The sequence below is a fragment of the Phragmites australis genome, chromosome 16 (genome assembly GCF_958298935.1).
Source record: "Phragmites australis chromosome 16, lpPhrAust1.1, whole genome shotgun sequence".
In the NCBI taxonomy this organism is placed as follows: Eukaryota; Viridiplantae; Streptophyta; class Magnoliopsida; order Poales; family Poaceae; genus Phragmites; species Phragmites australis.
The window spans coordinates 22597489-22620898 of record NC_084936.1 but is presented as its reverse complement, the minus strand read 5'-3'; positions in this window follow the sequence as shown (position 1 = coordinate 22620898).

The window sequence follows — 23410 nt, the reverse complement described above, 5'->3', positions numbered from 1 at the left end:
AGACTGTCTACTATGTTGTAACTAGAGTGTTCACCATGTTGTAACTAGAGTGTCTACCATATTGTAGTTAGTACTCACTCAACATTGTTGCGACCATGTTACAATCGGCAATGTTATAACTATATTGTTCAATATGTTGTAACTTGTCCATACTTGATAATGCATGTCGTAACTAGATTATTTACCATATTATAACTAGAGTGTTCATCATATTATAACTAGAGTGTTTACCATATTGTACCTTTATTATGATCCTAAAACTTCATCAAACTATAGCCTTAATGGATTTCATTTTGTTAAGCATATTTTTTCACCAATATGCTTCAAACAATCAAAAATTAGATTTATGGTTCTAGATATATTATATTTTAATGATTCGAATCAACAAAAGATTCCCTGCATACCGGTGGGTGGGTTTGAATGTGTACGTGGCATCAGTAGATTTGCTCCCACAGTTTGTTGGCTCACATGAGGTGGGATTTTGTTCGTTGACTAGCTTGTTGGCTCACATGAGGTGGGATTCTGTTCGTCGACTACCTTGTGTGCAACGTGGGTTTGTTCAGAGTTACGACCCGTCGCTTATTAGTTTTATTAGTGATGGGTCAAATTTTAACCGTTATTAATAACCTAATTAGTGACAGATCTTTACCCATCATTTATAACTAGTCATCAGTGACATGTTCAGAGTGACAGGTATATGACCCGTTACCTATGACAGTTATCACCTGTCACTTATGATATTTTTTCACGTAGTGTTACTTTAGTTCATACCTCTCTACATATTAAAATATCATCTATAGTTCAATTGAGTAAGTTCTAGGTCAATCCAAAAGATCTTAAATGCATCCCTAGTTGGTACTGTTGTTTCGCTCATACAAATCTTGCATGAAGGGATCAATAGAATATTTTAAACGAAAGGATCTGAACATATTTTTTTACAGGATATGTGAAATTTCAAACACACATGTTTCAATATATATATATATATATATATATACATACATACACACACACACACTCCTAGAGTACATACTTTCACCCTAAACAGGTATCCATTAGTCTAGCCGTAATACGAATAGGCATGCCTCGTCCATAACGGATATGCATGTACGTATGCACTATCCAAACTGGATGTCCGTATTCATCGGGAGTGCAGCTTTTTAAACATCACTAGTAGTATATGCTCTCTTTTTTCTGATCGGCAAAGTAGTATATGCTTCTGAGGAAGTTGTACATTTTAAAAGTATTTAGCATGCTGCAGATCATCTATCGGTGTACTATTTTTATACTTCTGAATTTTGATACACCCAAAACATATATACTACATCAAAAAGTAGTATATACTTCTGATGAAGCAGTATGTACTTTTTTGGATTACTAGTATATACCTACCACAAAGTGGTATAATAATTCTTTTTCTAAGCACTACGTACGTCTTCTAGTTATAACTCGAAACACTGTGAATTATAACTTGTTAGGTAGATCAGTTATAAATTCACGTCCAGAAATGCATAATTGTAACACGAGAAGCTAACACTGTGAGTTACAACTTGTTATTCGTATTGCGCACATCCTCAGTTATAACCCGAAACACTATGAGTTACAACTTATTAGGTTCAGTTATAACCCGAAACACTATGAGTTACAACTTATTAGGTAGATCAGTTACAACTTTACGTTTAGAAATACATAATTGTAACACAAAAAGTTCATACTATGAGTTACAACTTGTTATTCGCACTGCGCATATCCCCAGTTACAACCCGAAACACTATAAGTTACAACTTGTTAGGTAGACCTATTATAATTTCACGTCCAGAAATATATAATTGCAACACGAGAAGCTAACACTGTGAGTTACAATTTATGAGGTGTGCATAGACATGAACTACAGTGAACATACATGCAGAATATACATATATATATATATATATATATATATATATATATATATATATATATATATATATATATGTATGAATAAAACAGTACATAATAACTTGCCAAAAAATCTGATATAAACTAAAATGTCAGGACTCCTAGAATTGAACAAATACAAGCATACTACAATTACAAAAGATGTATGCTCAACTAAATGATACGGGCAGAAGACATGACAACAGTCCTAAGCCTTTCTTGACTGGATGCAGCAGAACCCTCTGTGACTGCAATTCATCAAACAACACCATAGGATGCCTTTACGCCACGTTATGAAGTGTAGTGTATATGCACCCATCCGATCCGAAAACACTGCTAATAATAGCTAGTATAAACAGTAATTTACTGTTTATATGAGGAACAGTAAGAGCCGTGCACCCCTAGTTTGGTTGCTGGCTTCGCCACTGGTTCAGATATCCAAATTAATTCTGCAAGAGCATAACTATTATCAAATAATAGTCGATTGGTTAAAAACAACGAAGGAAAGAAGAGTATATTTTATATAACAGAAGTGAAATATGACAAAGATAGCTACATGTATATGACAGAGATAGCTATACAAACTGAATATATGAAGTGACCATGCCTTTACGCAACAAAAACTACACCGAACTACATTTAGAGAACTGAGTTGGTTAGATATGTATATCTTTTTTCTACCAAATTTAATCGAAAACTCCAATGGATACATTTAGAATAGAAAAGACAGCATATATGTTTTCTGCATCAGATCGGTCTGAGATACTCTTTAGTCTTAACCATGAAAATAATTAGGGACAAATGTACTTAAAAACGTATCTACGCATGATGAAAATTCATAATTCCTACTCGGGTTCAGTTGAAATCTGTGTGACGCACCATTGTTGAGCATGCACATACTGCATGCAAAGACTAAGGATCTGTTTGTTTTAATTGGAGATTGTGAAAAATAGCTTATAGATTATAAAAATTTAGATTGTAAAATCTGGATTGTAAAAGCTGAATTGTGTAATGTTATAATCTGGTGGAAGACAGATTATTGAATTGTTATAATTTGAATGTTGAATTGTAACAATCAGCTGTTTGTTTCAGCTTTTGAATTGCGATTATAATCCAATTTTTACAATTCAATTGTTTGTTTTAGCTCTTAAATTTTAATCACAATACATATTTTATAATTCAAAACAAATAAGACATAATATGACTATCTGTGAAGTACAGCTGAAAGGCAATCTACATGGAAAAGCTAGTATGCCTCGACCAGAGAAGTGCTTACGGTCGGGATTGTAGCTTCCATTGGTCGTCGGTTCGACGGTGCCGGCCTTATTCGTCTCGGTAACGTGCGAGCCGACGCCGGTCGCCACTGGCGTTGCCGCCTGAGAAGAACAAGGTCGAGTGATGCACGGCTGGCCAGATCTCGTGCAGCAGCCTTGGCGAATCACAGCGGCAGCGCAGTGCCAACGTACAGATACTCCCAACAGAAGCGAACCAAGAAAAGAGATCCAGGTCAACAGCTTTTCAATTTTCAAATAATTACCTATTCAGTCGGTGATCTTTATCTAATAAAAATAAATTCATTTTCTTCTAGAAAAACCAAAACGGGTTCAATACTTGCAAACCCGATAGCATTAGGGAGATGGTACATGATTAACTATGGATTAAACCAGAAGTATATATTAATGTGTGTATATATTAATGTGTGTATATATACTTCTTGTGGTTGTAAATGTAGGTCATTTTAGTCTCATTAATTATTATCTAAATATAAGTCATCTCGAACTTCTATGTATTTTTTCTCTTATATTTCCATCTTACTTTTGTTTAATAAATACTACCATTCTCATAAATGAATGAGTTATCTTTTCTAATACAGAATAAATGAAAGGTAACAAGATCATTTGATCTACTTTTTTAATCTTTATACATAAATCTAAAACGACCAATATTTATAATTGAAAGGAGTATATATATATATATATATATATATATATATATATATATATATATATATATATATATATATATATATATATTGATTACGAAGAAGGGGTGAGGCTATACCATTGCAGATCGCACCCATGCTTCTGGGAGAAAAGGGACTTGTCGTCGTCACATACGTCTCCATGGAATCATGGAGATCGACCTCATGGACATGATGACCCAAGTGCAAGCTGGAACTTCTTCTTTCTTTCTTTTTTGGACCCAAGCTGGAACTTCCCGTTGTCGTTGCTGGCAAGGGTATGATACGTGATGCATGTTGCTCCATACCTGGCCTTGTCAAATATACAGTCCTTCGGTGCGACTCTCAAATTCGCTGCCTATTCGACCTCTTATCAATGAGTACCTAGTATGCTCCCCCCCCCCCCCCCCCCACACACACACACAAAGTCAGGGTCTCCCCCGATTCTATGATTCTATTAACAAACAACTATAGAGACAAGTACCTATTTCTCTACTTCGTCCCTTCCGTTTGAAAATATAAAGGCATATAGTTTTTGTGTTCCTCTTTACAAATACACCTTACAAAAAGAAACAGAGGGAGTACTATTTAATTTCTTCTTTTTTGAGAGGCTCAACCTTTTGCATTTTTTCTTTTAACAATATAGGAAGTTACTTTTTCCTCTGTGCTACGTAAACTCATATCCATTTCCAACATAAACTATGCAAATGCATTTCCATTTAAAGTGAGCGTGCACTTTGAATATGTTAGCATCAGTTGCGAAGTTGAGGTGCATATATGCACTCCCTCCCTAACAGCTATTGGACAACAAATAATTTCTACACACTAATCTCTTAAGGAGCAAATAAATAAAAATGCACGTTTTGTCTAAAGTTTTTGTGGGATTTTTTTGCTATTACCATTAAGCTGGAAGAAACAAGCACGTAAGCGAAGAACGGCAAAAACAAAATGTTACAGAATAAGGCACAATGGAAATAAACAAAAAAAATCTTTTTTTAAAAAAACCGAGAGGACACATTTGGTTAACACAATTTCAATGAAAGCTCATTTATATATAGTCGTGAAGTCATTGTATCAAAGCTCGACAGATAAGGCTGTGATGCTATACTTCAGATGTTTCTTTTTTTTCTTTTTTTAGGCGACTTCCTTAGACGTGTCATTGGCATCCGGTGGCATCGTGCTCATCTTTAACCTTCCACTCTCTAGTGCATCTCCTCTCACCGCATCGGTCTCCCCCCCTCCTCCGCATGCTCGCCCTTGCCTCCCACCCTCCTCCTCCCGTCTCTGGCTGCGCTCCCATCGCCGGATCCACCAACACCCCCTGCCGACGCACTAACCTGGCTCCACCAAGCCGTCTCCGCTTGCCCTCACCCTGGCACCGCCCATTCGGTCATCCTCCACTGCTCGTGGCTGATGGCAGACGCAGGGCTTCCGCCTCCTCCGTCAGGCCAGCTTGCCGCCCACTGACTTCCCTCTAATAAGCCCAGTAGCAGACAAATCCCCACCGAAAAGCCGCCGCTGCCACACCCCGGAGCCCTAACTATAACGGTCGTCGCGCGTTCACGCATGTTCATATGGTCACTTCTCGCACCTCTTAAATTTCAAGCATATGAAAATTAGGAAGTGTGGACAAATAAACAATAGGCCTATATAGCTGACGTGTAGTTAGTGACAAACAACGCCGCTCTTAGGAACAGATGCCATACAGACTAACTCCGAATTAGGGGTTTAAGTAAGAAACTGGTGCAATAACTTTTCCTACAAACCAGCCAAAAACCAACTGGTTGTTCTAATTTTCAGTGCTCTTCTAGTTTGTGGAACATTTTTCGCCCATTTCCCCCTCTCATGATTTCTTCGAAACTGTTGTTTATCTTGTGCTAAATTGTCTTCTAGATCCTATTAAAACCCCATAATACACAAGAATCATTTTCTATGTCAACTTCATCTCCACAGGCCGGATATACACCTCAGCTATCTATAAGCCTTTGCTAATTAGGAGTTTGTTGATGAAGATTAAAAGGAGCTAGAGGATGAGCATGGAGAATCAAAAAAATTCTTATGCAAAAGACAGCTTGGGCATGAGAACTTAATTTGAAAAAGAGAAACATAAAAGTTGCGTTGTTGTAGAAAAAAATGTCTCTAGCAGACGAGAAGAGGTGTGCATGCAAGGACTTAGATTAAAACTTAGACAAAATATGATATGGAATGTACGGGGTTAATACCGAGAGAATACATTATAGAAACTATATCTTACTATGTTTGTATCTAGATGCCACGAATACTTTGAAGACAAACTTAAAAGACGATAAAGCATTGTACATGTCCTAATATCTCTTACTTTGTTGGAAAGCAAATTCTTACGAGCAACATATAGACTACTCCTACATCCATGAATTTTCTTTTTGAAGTTTTCGAGCGTGTTCGACTGTATAAGTTTAATTCCTAACCTACAATATCTTAAAATATAGAAATGTTATGATTGTCGATAAAACCTTTATGATACTGCAATTTTATATGGTCAAACTTGTATTCTAATAGAAATTAATGGCCAAAGTTATAGTCCGGACGCAAAACATTACCCTTTTACCCAGAGGGAGCATTTTGCCTTCTTCCTAGGTTCATGCACCGTCAAAATTTACAGCGAGAGCTAGTTGATACGAGGTCGAACAGACAACGAATTCGAGGTCGAAACGCTAATAAGGACTGTTTACCTGACAAAGAGCTCGGCAAGGAGCACACGTCACCCAAAGACGATCCAAAGTCTACTCGATCTCGATCAAACCCCTGCAGCAGGACGCATATGCACAAGAACTGCATGAAACACAAAAACAGGTACTCAGGCACACGTACATATATATTTCTATCTCTCTTGTTGCGAAGCTACTGCATGCAACAACAATCAGTCGATCTGAACATTCATGCATGCTGTTGCACTTGGCAGTGGTAGATGCGTAGTTAGACATGGTACCTGAAGCAGACCGAGCGAGCTAGCTAGCTGCAACAACATACATGCGTGCATGCCATATTCAGCAGGACTGACGTTGCATTTTATAGGCCTAAAGGGCGGACACCGGTTCACTTTCGGAGTAGCTAGGGTCTCCTGTTAGTTAGCTTAGCTTGCTCGGTTTTGACTTGTGGGTGTAGCTAGCTACGCACGTGATTGGATCATCGGACCACGTTTGGAGGTTGCAGATAGCACCAACCCCTCCTTCGGCATGCATGAGGCACTTCACTTCTAAATCAGCTAGCTCTTCTTTCATGGAACGACGGCTTTAAACGTCTATCGTGTTTGGTTATCTTTATGTTTTATAATAGTTCGAAAACTCTACTCAACATTAAGAAAAAAAAGTTCAAATATATGTAGGCAGAGGCCTAACGTTTTTTTTTTTATATATTCCATCACTTATGACTTTATCTGTACTAGTAAATCATAGACACGTCAACTCGCTCCAAGCGTATAACTAGGGATGAATCTATCGAGGGGATAGACACTACTATAGAACAGGTTATAAGTAACGTATCATCAGTGTTGGTTCGAGCGTAACTGGTACTGTTGATATATCAGTGCCGATTCTTAACTCTCGCGCGCGAACCACGATTGAGGCGTCAAGATTATTGCTCGCGTGCGGGAGTTCAAGAACAGGCACTGATAGTCACTATCAGTGCCGGTAGGAACTAGAACCGACACTGATGCTTGTGTTATATGTATATCCAGCACTTAGCCGCTTTCCTCGTTTGCTCCATTTAGCCTGACACCGCTCCTCGTCCCCGACCGCCGCCTCCTCCCCGTCCGCAGTCTCCTCATCATGCATCGACTTGTCGCCTCCTCGTCCTCGTCGTGCGTCGGCCCGCCGCCTCCTCCTCCTCGTCACGTGCCGACTGCCGCCTCCTCATCCTTGTTGTGCGTCGGCCCACCGTAGCCTCCTCGTCCTCGTCACGCGCCGGCCCACCGATGTCCCCATGGCAAGCAGCAGCGGCAATGGAGGTGGAGGGTGTAGATCTAGGCAGCATGGAGGCGGCCGCTCCATCCTATCCGGTCGTCTGGGTCTGAGTGACCACCATCGTACTCTCAGCCTCCAGATCCTCAACGGCGTATCCCCTTCTTACCTGGAAGGGCCACGAAACACCTGGGTTAGTTCTCAAATAAAAGTTAGCAAATTGTAGTTAGTAATTTTAGTTAGCCAATTTAGATTCTAAAATTAGATATATATATATATATATATATATATTAGTTTAAAATATGTTGACTTATTATTAGATATGTATGTCATGATATTAGATGTGTATTGCTATATCGGTGTTTTAGATGTTACCATCACTTCCCAATGAGTAACTAGTTTGATACTTCCTTGTTCTATAATTGATGACTTGACATAATTTTGAGATTATCCATATGTGTCGATTGATATGGTATTGACGTTTTTTCTCTGTACATATAGACGTACCTATGACTTATCCCAGGTACATCTGTATGCTCAGAGATGAAAATCTCTTTGCTATAAATTATAAGAAGATCGATTAATATTGTGGTTTGCAGTTAACAAATTCAAAAACTAACATGCCGATTGATGTAGATGCTTCCTCATCTACAATGGCTACATGACATTATTGCGGACCTTGGTGGCACACCACCTGTGGTGATGACCACATTGATTGATAACGATAAAATAAAGATCACTATCTCTTTTAGCATTACTTTTCCTATAGAAGGATATATCACTTTAACAACATCAAACTCCGAAACAAACCAAAGACTTATGCCTGAAAGATCTGTTGTCCATGCTCTTCTACAATCGGTTAACTTTCAACTTGGATACATGTATCCGGACTACAGCTATTTCAAATTGAAAGCGCTTGAACAGAATGAGGATGTGCTTGCAATGACTCCTAGGCTCTCGCGGTTACATACAGCTAAAACGGTTGGTGACATGAATCTATAGTGTGTAGCTATGATTATTTCAAGAATATTCAATTTATCCTCTATATTGTTGCTCTTTGTCTGTATAATTTTTACTGAAACACTCGGATGCGGATGGATCTTAGCTTGACTTCAATCTTACATCTTCTTACCTAGCAGAGGAGTACACATTACTTGGTCTTCAATGAAGGAAGATCCGGGAAGAAAAGTACCAGCCACACCTTAAGTTTCAGTGTGATAGTAAAAATTTGAACTTTACGAAAGTTCAATGGAACTTACATTTGAAGCAATAGCTAGTGCGCTCATTTATGCACTGAATTATTTTGATGTAATATTTGGAGTTGAAATTTTAGATATCAACTATACATGTAATGGCATTTGATGTAATTTTAGAAATGCTTGTAGTTGAATTAATGTATTAAGTGTTTATTGTGACTTAAACATTAGAAGAATGGATGCATGTGCATGTGATGCATTTTGAATTGTGCAATTTTTTATTGTTGTCGAATATCTATCAGTGCCGGTTTCTAACAAAGAACCGGCAATGACAATTCATTATCAGTGCTGGTTCATGGATAGAACCGGCACTGATAGTGATTTTCAGTGCCGAGTAATCAGTATTGGTTCAAAACCCACCATTAATAATGATTTTGAACTGACACTAATAATATATTCTGCAGTAGTAAGAGGGCTCAAGTCCTCTACCTTCATGGTACACTTTGGGGCCATAAACTCTCCTTTCATTTTTTTTTTACAAAAGAAGAAGATGGAGATAGATGAAGGAGGAGGAACAGAATAACAGCCTCCTTTTTGCTTCCTCTACCTCTGCCAGTGCGTACAGCACTACTAGATAACATGCTATAGTAACGCCCTATCAGTGTTAGTTATACAAAAATTGACACTCAAGACATAACAGTGCCAGTTGTTAAACTCCCGCGTGCGAACAATGGTTGAGGCGCTAAGAACCGAAACTAAAAAGTCACTATCAGTGACGGTTCGTGGTTGGAACCGGTTCCAGTGCCGGTTCGTGCCACAACCAACATGATAATGAAGGGACTATCAATGCCGGTTCTTGTTACGAACCGACACTGATAGTTGATGACAACCGATTTTCTGAAATTCATAACATTTTCATATAGTGTCGGATGAAGATAAAATTTATATGAAAATTATAGTTTTCAATGAGATATATAATTTTGTAGTTGATAATTTTTTCATTTAAAGTAATTTAGATACCAAAATAATCATGATAAACTTTCAGCAGGAGGGGTCAAAAGGTAAATATCTCGTAGTGCTATCAGCAATGAGAGATAGGTGAGATGGTAAGAAATGTACGAGCAAGGGAGGAGGTTGCGGCTTCAAATCCAACGGGAATGCACATGAGAGAAAAAAAATAAGATGATGACGTGTGCGTGTGGGGTAGCTCGGACCTAGATCACTGATTGGTTGAAACAAATTCATTTTTTTCTTCAGAACATTGATTTTTGGAACCGACTATCAGTAACGGTTTCAATTAAGAACCGGTACTGATAGCACTTTCAGTGCCGGTTTCAGAACCGGCACTGATAATCGGTGACTATCAGTACCGAGTAATTAGTGCCAGTTTAACCGACACTGAAAGTCGGTGACTATCAGTGTTGAGTAATCAGTGCCGGTTCAAGAATCGCCACTGATAATGATTTTGAACCGATACTGATGACGTGTTATGTGATAGTGCAACCATGTTTTTAGTAACACGAGTATAAAGCATCTAGTTGCCACATAAAATAAAAAATATCTAAACCTCAGCTAATCCGAATTGCCAAACAGATTATTAGCTAGACTTTGCATAACTATTTTTCTATCGCAACTATCGGGCTGCACAGGAGGGCAACTAATAATGTAGCAACACAGCAGTAGGATGACCTTAAGGGTTTTTGATAATGGAATAGTAATATCGATCCTGGCCTCCGCATTGTGAGATGCACGCACACAGTCAAACAATTAACTGTTGCATGGTTGCAGGCGGCCTTAGGTCTCTTAATGCTCTAATATGACTGATTTTTTAAATATTAATTAGGTGTCTATATAAGTAAAAAGCTGATGTGATAATCTATTTAGAGAGGAGAAAGATATAGCTTGTTTCTTATAGAAGAAAATAATTTTTTGAGCAATTCTAGATGATTATGAGATAATAAATTGTTTTGAAAGATTTAAAGAAAAAGCAACACGTGTATGCTAACTCTAATTTCTTACTCTAATTTCTTAACTCTCACTCTCATTCTCTATCAAGATATCATCTAAGAAACAAAGTATTAAGTAGTGGTCTTATAAAGCTAACTCCGACATGCACATTTAAGCCTGTATAACAACGAGGTGACTGTAACTCCAGGATTGCAAACAAGCCCTTCAACTGTCGCACCCGTCCTGGGTTGGCGACTGGAAGCAGCAACCAGCAACCAGCAACCAGCAACAGGCATGCGGTCTACGCTGTCGCCATACCTACTGCCGCTGGAGACGAGAAACTAGGATGAATAAGATCACTCGATCGGTTGCTGTGTGAAGAAATGCAGCAGTGCAACCTACCTGCCACCGAAAGAGCCATTGAGACATGGTTTTGCACGTTGAGGGTGATCTCAGGCACTCGTTTCCGATCGAACGGCTCTCATTGACTCGCGGATCGGAGGTAAGCTGAAAATGATACAGAGAATTTGGTTGCATGTAGCGCTCCAGTCACCTTTCACCAACCATAATTAAACACCAGCAATAGCTTTCAGTGACGCTGTATCATGCATGATAGCTAATTAAACTTCTGTCGTACGAAGTTCTTCCCCCGTTTACAGGACCAATTCACTCTGATATTAAGTCTGCAAGCGACAGCTTGAAAAAGAGAAGGAAACAGTTCTTCATGTCGCAGCACTGCCACGAAAGAGGTCCATGTTCAGGTTGCATATGTGGAGATCAGGGCTCCACGTTTGAGAAACTAAACTAAAATTCGTTCGGGTTTATAGGTGATAAGAGATTGATAAGACTATTGATTTAGTTTGATGATTTATGAGATTGTATAAGCATATCTATATATTATAATTATGATTATAACTAATCAAAGTTACAGAAAAAATAGAGTTAATATTTTTGTCTATGAGCCGGTGTACAGAAGGAATTTACATCGGATGGTTTTGAGTCAGAAGAGAAAACTCAATAATACACGCTGGATGGTCCGGTGATTGGATCTGTGCACGCCGGACTAATTTTTTTAGAGAGGTTGCAAATGGAATGTCTGCTGGGGATGTACACGCCGGATAGTCCAGTGATTGGATCTGTGAATGCAGGAGAATTCATCGGAGCATTTGTTTCAGAGAGGTTGCAAAACGGTTTGTTTGGTGGGTTGCATTCACCGGATGGTTCGGTATTCAAGAGTTTTTAATACCGGATCATCCGGCGTTCATGATTTTTCTAAGATGACCTTTTCGACTAAGGATTTTAATTTTGAATAATCTATAATGGAGTTGGAAATACGTGTTTAATTGTCTTATGATGTGTAGGTGATGGATGCAACTTGACGGTCGACGGCGAGATGATCGGAGTTAAGTGGAGTGCTTGGTATTGGACAATCAAGGTGGCCGGACAGAGTCAATGGTGATTCTAGCTGTACACGTGGTGTGCAAGCAAAGCGTGAGAAGGTGGATAAAGACAACGTGTTGACAAAGTCAAATAAAGAGGATATTGGTGCAAGTAACAAAGCGATCCGAGGGATCGAGAGTAGGAGATACTTGTTGGCGGTCGAGATCGTAAGACCGAGTACATGCGTCAACATCGGGTGGCTTGCTTAAGGTGTAAGCAAGTGGTAGTGAGTCACGCTTTGAGAAGCGTGTAAAACGGTTTCGCAGTTTGGCCTCAAAACCGTGGGAAAGCATGAAGTGCACGTGGCATCATCACGAAGCTTGCGTTGACACGGAGCTAAGTAATGAAGGCACCATGACTGTTTGATGGACTAGAAAAAGATAGACAAAAATGCTCTCGGTGGTAGGTAAGAATGTATTAGAAGAGAGGGGTACTTTAGAAACAATCTAGGAAACTTAGAGATTAAGGAACCTAGGCTATAAATAGAGGGGAGGGCTGGTTGAGCCCTTTGAGCCATCTATTTGAGAGTTGTGTGCTAGGGTTTTAGAAGAGTAAGAGATGAGTACTTAGCCTATGTATTATGTGAGAGCTTTTGTATACAAAAATACTTTGTAATCCGCCGCAAATAGGGCATTCCTCTGCAAGAAATAAAGTTTATGTTTCCTCTTGCGCTTGAGTTCATCTCTTTCTAGTTTCCTCTATTAGCTCTCTTGCTTGGTTGCAAGTTTCTTGATTTTTGTTGTGATTTCTGTTTTGGTTTGAGAGCTAAAATTTTTAACCATGTTGAAGTGGTTCTTGTTGCTAGAGGCATAAAATTCACATTTAGTATTGGTCTTAAATTCCCTTACTTCTAAATCATCAAGTTAAAGAGTTTTTTTCACCGGGTGACTATCTCCTTGAATTTAAGTGTTTCTTTCTCAAATTGAAAGCTTTTGTGTATGATGACGTATGGATTGGTTTTCAATGGAACTTAGTATTCAATTCCATCCATGAAAGCCATGCTTTCTTAGAGGAACTTTTGGTGCAACATGTTTCTCTTGAGTTTTTGCTTTCGCATGTTGTTTTGAGGTGTGTTGGGTGAAAGATTATGAAAAGACCATCCAAGAAGTTGGTAGGGTGTCTATTCACCCCCTCTAGTCGTCATTCTTGGTCCTAAATTTGGTATCAGAGCCAAGTTTAATCACTTGTTGATCTTAATCAACGTTGTGATCCATAGGCGACAATGGCAAGACATGAGAAGATCCCTTTCTTCGAAGGTCGTGATTTTTTGAACTGGAATGTGCACATGGAGGCTTATCTCTTAAGCCAAGGAAGTGCTATGTAGGAGATTGTAGACTCCAACTATATATTCCTATTGCTCGCACGTCTCAGGCCCAAATTGAACAATATAAAGCCAATAACAAGACTAGAAATATATTGTTCACCAGCCTAAGTCGTAATGAGTTTGATAGAGTTCAACACCTCTATGCTGCTAGAGAGATCCAGTCTACTCTTAATGTCTTTCATGAGGGCACCAACCAGATCAAGGCTCGGCGCTAGAGCATGTACGATCAAGAATACCATATGTTCATGCAAAGCCCTGAAGAGTCTTTAGATACCATGTTTTCTTGATTTTATAGGATTGTTAGCAATCTTAGATCCATTGGGGTTTTGCCTTACTCTGATCATGAGAGGACGATCAAGCTTCTCTATGCTCTTAACTGTAGCATTTGAGAAGTAAAGATCTCAAGCATTGAGGAGTCATCCAGTTATGACACATTGACTTGTGATGAACTTTTCAGCAAGCTAAAATCTACAGAGATAACCAAGATGGCTAGGATAAGTCTAGGAAACCCCCTGTCTCAGAACATGGCATTGGTTTCAGGACCCAGTGGTGGTAGTTAGGCTGAAAGTTACTTTTTCTTGTGCTAAACCTTCACCTAGCGGATTTGCTTTGTCTTCCTTGGTCTCTATCACTAAAGAGCAGGTGGACACACTTGATGATGAGGATCTTACTTTGATTGTGAAGAAGTTTGCCCACTTATACAACAATCGATAAGACCAAAAGAGTTGTAGTTCCCGTGCTTGTTATGAATGTGGTGACACCACTTATTTCAAGGCAGACTGCTCCAAACTCAAGAAGAAGGAATATCACAACCACGATCACAACAAGCACAGGAAGAACAAGAAGCTATTCTTCAAGAACCGTGATAAGATTACCAAGAAGGTGGCCAAGGCGGCTTCACGAGCTTTTATGGCAGCGCTCAATGACATCGGCACGTCCTCAAGCGAGGATGAGAGCTCGGAGAAGGAGAAGTCGCCTGTGAGGAATAAGAAGAAGAAGGACTTCACAGATCTTTGCTTCATGGTGGATGATAACGACAGCGACCCCAAACTTGATCCTTCTAAGGTATCACCTTCCTATGATTAGCTTTCTGCTCAAGTTGATACCTTGAATGATGCTCTTGTTAGTCAGGATAGATTGCATAAGAAAATATTTCGTGAGGTTAAGGAACTCAAGTCTAAGCAAAAATGTTCTTTATCTAAGCTTGAGTTACTTAGGTCTAGGGCCAAGGATGAGGAATGTGATAGTTTTCTTGCCATCATGAGTGAGCTTGCTAAGCTTAACTTTGTATGCTTAAGTCGACAATCGGCTTGAGACTGCTGAGAAAAAGCTCCATGTGGAGGAGTCTAGTCCTACTAAAAGTGCATCTAGGCCCCCTAAGTGGGTTTTGGCTTATTGATGACAAACGATTAAGGATCTAATATGTTTATCTAAGTCATGAACTGGTCTTAGTCTAAATTGAGAAGACTTATGACGGTTGACGCCCCTCGAAAAGAAAAGAGAAGCAATGAGGAGTACTCAATAGGATTTAAATTTTTCTATCTTTGAAATTGAGTCTAAGATAGCCGCTCTATTAAGAGGGTTGCATTTGATAGCTTGTTTAGTGTTTCAATGCTCAAGATAACCTTTAGAAGCGATAAGTTGAGAGACATACTTACCCACGGACACCGGGAAGTTAGACAGAAGTTCACTGGGTCTGGAGTCTCCGGTGTTCACCGGATACTCCAGTCATCAGTATTTAGGCCGGAGTCTCCGAGATAGACTCCGGCAGAAGGCGCTCGGTTCCGAATTTCTTTTTGCCCGGAGTCTCCGGTGTTCACCGGATACTCCGGTGTTGGTGAGTTTTTAGGCCGGAGTCTCCGAGGGAGACTCTGCTAGAGGTCGCTCGGTTAAGTATTTATTTTTGTTGAAAAAGACCGGAGTCTCCGGTGCTCACCGGATACTCCGGTAGGAGAAAATGTTTTTACCGGAGTCTCCGAGGGAGACTCCGGCAAGGGTGGCTCGGTTAGCATTTATTCTTTTGTTAAAAAAGACGGGAGTCTCCGGTGTTCACCGGATACTCCAGTACCTGGAAAAACCGGAGGGTCCGGCAAGTCTCCAAACTTTATCTGAGTGGTAGCCCTGTCAGGACCGGAGACTCCGGCAACTTAACAGAACCGTAACAGCTAGTTCTGACACAGTTCTGTGACCGTTCTGACGCCGTTTTGAATTTTAGACCGGATACTCCGATGTTCACCGGATACTCCGGGTTAGGTGTGTCAGAACAGTAACAACTAGTTTTTGAGAGTGAGCTATATATACTTCCACACCCTATAGCATTAATGGCTTGCTGTTGCTGCTGAGCTCCACACTCATAAAGCCTTCCAAGAGCATTCAAAGTCTCTCCAAACATCTCTAGTGTTTAGTTTTGCGCAAATTTAGTGAGATTGGGTTCGGAGTGAAGTTAAGACACTTGAGCATTGAGTTCTTCATCAAGTATTCACTGTGATAATTTCTTTTGGAGTCTTGTGCTCCTAGACGGCAAGGCGTCGCCCGTAGAGCACACAATCTTTGTGGAGTGCTACGGGAAGTTTGTAATCGACATCAAATTGAGTAAGGAAATTCTAGCTTGATCTTTGTGGTCGCTAGAAGAGGATAGGGTTGAAAAGACCCGGCTCTTTGTGAGCTCCTCAACGGAGACGTAGGCACTTCTTTGTGAGGTGATCGAACTCCAGGATAATCCCTTGTGTCTTCATTTGTGCAATTTATTTAATTGTGTAGCTTTGAGAATTTTCCATACAATTAGTCCTCGTGATCATCTTGCTAGTATTTATTGTTGTTTAAACTTTGTGCTATCTAGTAGATTTAGTATCTCCTTTAGATCCTAGCTGTTCTCGTTAATTCTTAGTTATTCTCGAAATCCTGTATAGACCGGAGACTCCGGACTAGATCGGATACTCCGGATAGACCGGAGTATCCGACCTTCACCGGAGTATCCGACATCTGTTTAATCCGCTGTTTAGTTTTAATTTTCAGAAAAGCCTATTCACCCCCCCCCCCCCTCTAGGAACTTTTAAGTACATTCACTACTCTCTTAGGCGCTTGCAAGAATTGCATTTTGTTTACAAAGGATGTTGAAGTGAAAGTCAAGCGCATTAAGGAGCTAGAGTCTAGATTGAAGAGTGCTAAGTGTTCTAAGGATATGTAGCCAAACTGTTCTACTTGCATCGTCTTTAAGGATAAAGTTAGTTGGGTTAGAGGGCAAGTTCAAAAGCTCATGGTTAAGAATGAGTACCTCCTTTCTTTTATGGAGAAGTGCTCAACAAGCAAGAGTAAAATGGATTTGATCTTGGCCAAGACCAAGATGTATGCGAGTAAGAAAGGATTAGCTCTAGGGTTGGGCTTTGAGAGAGTTGCATACAACAGCCCTGGTAAGACTGTTTTCACCGCATCTACTACCATAGAGTCTGAAAATGCCAAGATGAATGCCACACAGCCTATACCAAAAAAGAATAATTCCACACCACAAACCAAGAAGAGAGAGCTTCCAAAGACACAACCCAAGAGAGCTTCTCAATCTAAAATGAAAGTCCATGTGACAAAACCTAGAGTGGTTGGCAGGATAGTTCATGAGAGGCATTATGTGTGCACCTACTGCTAGAGAGAGGGTCACCTAGTAGAGTTTTGTTTTCGCCATAGGAGAGATGAGAAGCGTGAGTAGGAGTGGAGCACTCAGGACATGTACAACCCCTCTTTTGGTGTACATGTGCCTTTCCTCGCTCTAACTCATGAGCTTCAGACGTTTTTTAGTTCTCTTCTAGAGGTGGTGCCCGGCGTAGTTCATACCATGGTTCATATAGTTTTGATCCGCACGACAGAGGCTTTGAGTCATAACGCTTTGGTGGACCACGTTTTCCTCATCGTGGTACACGCCCTTAGCGTGCAAGTACTGATTCACATACACATGTTTTCACCTCTTCACCTCGAGCGAGTCAGTGCTAGATCCCCAAAAAGTTCCTTACTTACCCTAGCACCGAGTACTCGACCTCTTCTTACTTGTTGTAGGTGGCAGGTGAAGACTTAGAGAACAAGTGACTCATTGACTCCAATTGTTCGCGCCATATGACCGGAGATGAATCATGGTTCTCCAACCTCATCCCGACGAAGCGACATGGGCACATCACTTTTGGGGATGACAGAAAAGGTAGGGTGAAGGTCAAATGTATGGTAAAAGTGAGTGGAAGTTTTACTCTCAAAGATGTGAATTTGGTGGAGCATTTGGAATACAATTTGCTTTCTATATCTCAGTTGTTGGATGAGGACTTGGAAGTACGTTTGAAACGCGATGTTTCTCGAGTTCTTGATTCCTCGAGTGCTTTGATTTGTCGGATTTCCCGAGTTGAGAGAGTCTTTGGAGACAATTTTTCTGGGTTATATGGTTCTTCTCGGTGTTTAATTACACAACCTTCTTCTGAGCTTTGGATGTGTCATAGGAAGTTAGGGTATATGAGTTTTGATTTGTTCTCACGGTTGAGTGCCCTAGGTTTGATCTGAGGATTACTCAAGCTCCAGTTTGAGAAGAACCTTGTTTGTTCTCGTTGTCGGTATGGCAAGATGATTGCCACCTCTCACCCACTAGTCAATCTAGTGATGATTGAACTACCGGGAGAACTTCTCCATATGAACATTATTGGTCCTTCTCGAGTTCGTTCGACGGGTGGAAAATGGTATGTACTTGTCATTGTTGATGACTACTCTCTCTACTCTTTGGTCTTCTTTCTTATGAGTAAGGATGAAGTGTTTTCACACTTTCAAATCATAGCTTTGAGATTGTTCAAGGAACTCCCTGATGTATTGAAAGCAATTCACAGTGATAATACCATCGAGTTCAAGAGCTATCTCTTTGATGCTTTCTATCTTGAACATGCCATTGAGCATCAATTTTTTGCCTCACGTATTCCTCAGTAGAATGGCGTGGTTTAAAGAAAGAATCAAACTTTGGTTGAGATGGTTAGGACGATGCTTGATGAGCATATGACTCCTAGAAAGTTTTGTGCAGAGGCTATTAGCACAACTTGCTATATCTCCAATCGAATTTTCTTTTGCTCGATTATGAATGTGACTTCTTATGAGCTACGTTTTGGGAGGAAGCTGAAGGTTTCTCACTTAAGAGTTTTTGGATGTCGTTGCTTCATCCTAAAGCATGAAAATATTAACAAGTTTGAGTCACGTTCTTTCGATGGGATTTTCTTGGGTTATTCTCTTCATGGTCATTCTAACATGATTTATAATCTTGACACTAACACCATTATGGAGTCTTGTGATGTAACCTTTGATGAATCAACCCCCTGTGCTTGCTTTGTTCTTGAGTGTGCAGATGATCAAGAGATGAGTGAAAGTATCTTCGTAGATGGCGAACTTCCAGCTCTCTATGATGATAAGGATGATCCACTATTTCCTACTATCACATCGATTTCAGAGCTGGCTCCTGCTTCTTCTACACCGGTAGAGGATCCTGCAATCTCTACTTCCACTTCAGCTGCTTTTGAGCCTACACCGGCAACGTTTGAGGGAGAGATTGTCTCACAACACGAGGCTCCTCAACACATTCAGCGGATACTTCCCCCATAGTTGATAATCGACGAGCTTGGTGAAAGAGTAACGAGGTCCAAATATGCTCAATATGGTCATTTCACTGATTCTGTATTTGTCGCTTCTTTTGAGCACCATGATGTTGGACATGCTCTTTCTGATTTAAATTGGGTCAATGCCATGCATGAAGAACTAGAAAACTTTGAGAGAAATCAACTTTGGGTCCTTGTAGAACCTTTCCCAAATATTCATACCATAGGTACAAAATGGGTTTTCAAGAACAAGTAAGAGGAGGATGGGTCTGCAGTTAGAAACGAAGCTAGACTTGTGACCTATGGTTTCATTCAAATAGAGTGGATAGATTTTGGAGAGACCTTTGCACCAATAGCTAGACTAAAAGCTATTAGGATCCTCCTTACATTTTCGGCATATCAGGGTTTCAAGTTGTATCAAATGGATGTCAAAACTGTTTTCCTTAATAGTTTTATAGAAGAAGAGATCTATGACAAGCAACCCTCTGGCTTCGAGCACCTCAAGTACCTACATAGAGTATACAAGCTTTAGAAGATTTTGTATGAGCTTAAGCAGGCGCCTAGGGCTTAGTACGATAAGCTCGAGTCCTTCTTGTTAGAGCATGGGTATGTGATGGGGTCGGTGGATAAAACTTTGTTTTCCTTCAATCATGGCAATGATTTTCTACTTGTTTAGATATATATGGATGATATCATTTTTTGTGGTTCTTCTCATGCACTTGTGGCCAAGCTTGCAGAACTATGAACAGTAAATTTGAGATGTCGATGATGAGCGAGCTTAATTTTTTCCTTAGGCTTCAAATCAAGTAATGCAAGCAAGATACATTCATTCACCAAACGAAGTACACCAAGGATCTGCTAAAGAAATTGGACATGAGCGATGTGAAGCCTTTTACGACACCAATTGCTACCTCGACCGCACTTTACTCGGATGAAGATGGTGAGGCGCTAGATCAGTGGGAGTACATGAGTATGATTAGCTTCCTCATGTACCTGATGGCGACAAGACCTAACATCCAATTCGCCGTTTGCTTATGTGCTCACTTCCAAGCATCACCAAGGACATCTCATCGCCAAGCGGTGAAGCGCATCTTGAGGTATCTCAAGCATACTCTTGAGTATAGTCTTGGTTTTCTATATCTTCTTCGCTTTCCATTTGAGAGTTTTTGAATGCCAATTTTGCTGGTTGTAGGATTGATAGGAACAGTACCTCGGGTAGTTATCATTTCTTGGGTACCTCTCTTGTTTGTTGATCTTCTCGCAAGCAGTCTAGTGTTGCACAGTCTACTGCTGAAGTTAAATATGTTGCTGCCGCTAGATGTTGTTCTTAGATTTTGTGGATGGTTGCTACTTTGAGAGATTTTAGATTAGATTTCAGGAGTGTGCCACTTTTGCATGACAACAACAATGCCATAAGTTTAACCAATAACCCAGTCCAACGCTCAGAATTAAATACATAGATGTAAGATTCCACTTCTTGTGAGACCACAATGAGAAGGAAGATATTGACTTCAGATACATAGATACCCAACACCAGCTTGCGGATATCTTTACCATATCTCTAGATGCAACAAGGTTTGCTTTCCTGAGGGGAGAGCTTAGAGCGTGTCATCCATATGGCATTGTGTGAGGGGAGTTACAATTGCACATACTCTATATTACTTTTGTTGCATTTGCATTGCATAACATCCTGTAAGATAATCATAGCAATTGAGCTTTGACTTGTATGTCTTTAGCATTTTTAGTTCCTAGTATTGAATTCAAACTAAGTTGAGTAGTTGTGTAGAGAAATATTTTAATATTAAGTTCATCTTGATACTTTGACATGAATATTTCAAGCAAGCTAGCTTTTCTAAAGATAACATTTGTCAATTTCATGAATCATGTAGACTATAAAATGCTACATACTTGATCACCATGTTTATAATTATTTTGGCTTAGTTAATACTTGTGTTAATGCTAGGTTGATGAATATATTGCTCTAAGCTTCTTGGTTCAAGACAATGGATTAGGAAACATTGCACTTTATTTTCTGTCTTTGTCAAATGTTTAGCTCATGATAGAATCTTAGGGAAACATGTGTTTCTTGTGTTGCAAAAACACTAGTTGACTTGATCTTGTGAAAAACTTGAGAATTTATGCCATTTGAATAATATTGAACAATCAAGTTTCTTGTGTGAAGATGTGATCCGATACGATTGTCTTGAAGCCTCGAGGTGTTTATCGTATCCAGTCATGCGACGCTTCACTTGGATAAGAGGCAACTTGAGGATAAAATGAATTACAAAGAATTGTGCCTAAATGCTTAATCTTTTTAATCACTTGATCTAACTAAATCTTGATTTCATATGTGAGCGTTTACAAAGCCTATTATCGTGAATGCTTATTTTCCTAGTCAAGATTGAAGTTTGCTAGTTCTTAATGCTTGCCTTACCTTAGCATGATGGATGCTTATGTGGTGGTTATTTTTACCATAATTCGACTATATAAACTTAAATACATCAACAATTCTTTAGGTTTAACTTGTAAAGCTTCATGCTATTGTGGCACTGTACCTTTTTGAACCATTGTGCGATTGTGAGTTTCTCATTCTACTCTCATAGCCCTTAGACATTTCTAGCATTTGCAAATGCTTTGTGGTATACTTGTGAAAGGTCATTACGATTGCATATTCATGCATTGCAAAATGTTTTGCCCTTGATTTTTGCATTGCCAAAAGAGGAAAAAATATACACTAAATTATAAAGAAGAATCTTGCATAATGAAATATGTGCATTCATCAAGGTGGAGTTTTTTTTTTTTTGCTTGTCTTTACTTCTCTTCAGGCGTAAATTTTCTTATGCCAAGTGACTTCTTTTGCTCTTTGAAGTTTTTGTCACTTGGATGAGCTTCTCTTGTTGAATTTCTTCAAACCAAAATCTTTGTACTTTGAGAATTGTCAATGCACTCATCAAGGGGGAGATTGAGAAACCAAGTTAAAATACCCATTGATTTATATGTGATGAGTGATTGATAAGTTTGTTGATTTGGTTTGATGATTTGTGGGATTGCATGAGCATGTCTATGTATTGCAATTATGATCATGACTAACGGATGGCGTGTCTGGTGAGTATGCCTATGTATTGCAATTATGCACGTCGTATAATTATTTCAGAGAGGTTGCAAATGGTGTGTCTGATAAGGATGTACACGCTGGATGGTTTGGCTATTGGATCTGTGAACGTTGGAGAATTCACTGGAGCATTTGTTCTAGAGAGGTTGCAAAATGGCTTGTTTGGTGGGTTGTATTCATCGGATGGTCCAGCGTTGAAAAGTTTGCAACATCGGATCATCCAGCGTTCAAGATTTTTCTGAGATGAGCTTTTCGACTGAGGATTTTGATTTTGACTAATCTATAATGGAGTTGGAGATACGAGTTTGCTTGTTTTATTATGTGTTGGTGATAGATGTAACTTGGCGATCGAAGGCGGGATGATCGAGGCTAAACGGGGTGCTTGGTATCAGACAATCAAGGTGACTAGGCGGAGTCAAGTGTGATCCTAGCTGTACACGTGGTATGCAAGCAAAGCGTGAGAAGGTGAATGAAAACAACGTGTTGACAAAATCAAGCGAAATGGATATCGTTACAAGTGATAAGGCGGTCTGAGGGATCGAGAGCAAGAGAGACTTGCTGACGATCGAGATCGCAAGATGGAGTACACATATCGACATCGGGTGGTTTGCTTAAGGTGTAAGCAAGTGGCAGTGAGTCACGCTTTGAGAAGTGTGTGAGGTGGTTTCGCGGTTTAGCCTCAAAATCATGGGAAAGTGTGAAGTGCATGTGGCATCAGCACGAAACTTCTGTCGAGACTAATCTAAGTCATGAAGGTGCCATGGCCGTTCGATGAACGAGAAAAAAGATGGATAAAAATACCATCGGTGTTAGGTAGGAGTGTATTGGAAGAGATGGATATTTTAGGAACAATCTAGAAAACTTAGGGGTAAAAGAACATAGACTGTAAATAGAGATGGAGGGCTGATTGAGCCCTTTGAGCCATCTATTTAAGAGTTGTGTACTAGGATTTTAGGAGAGAGAGAGGAATGCT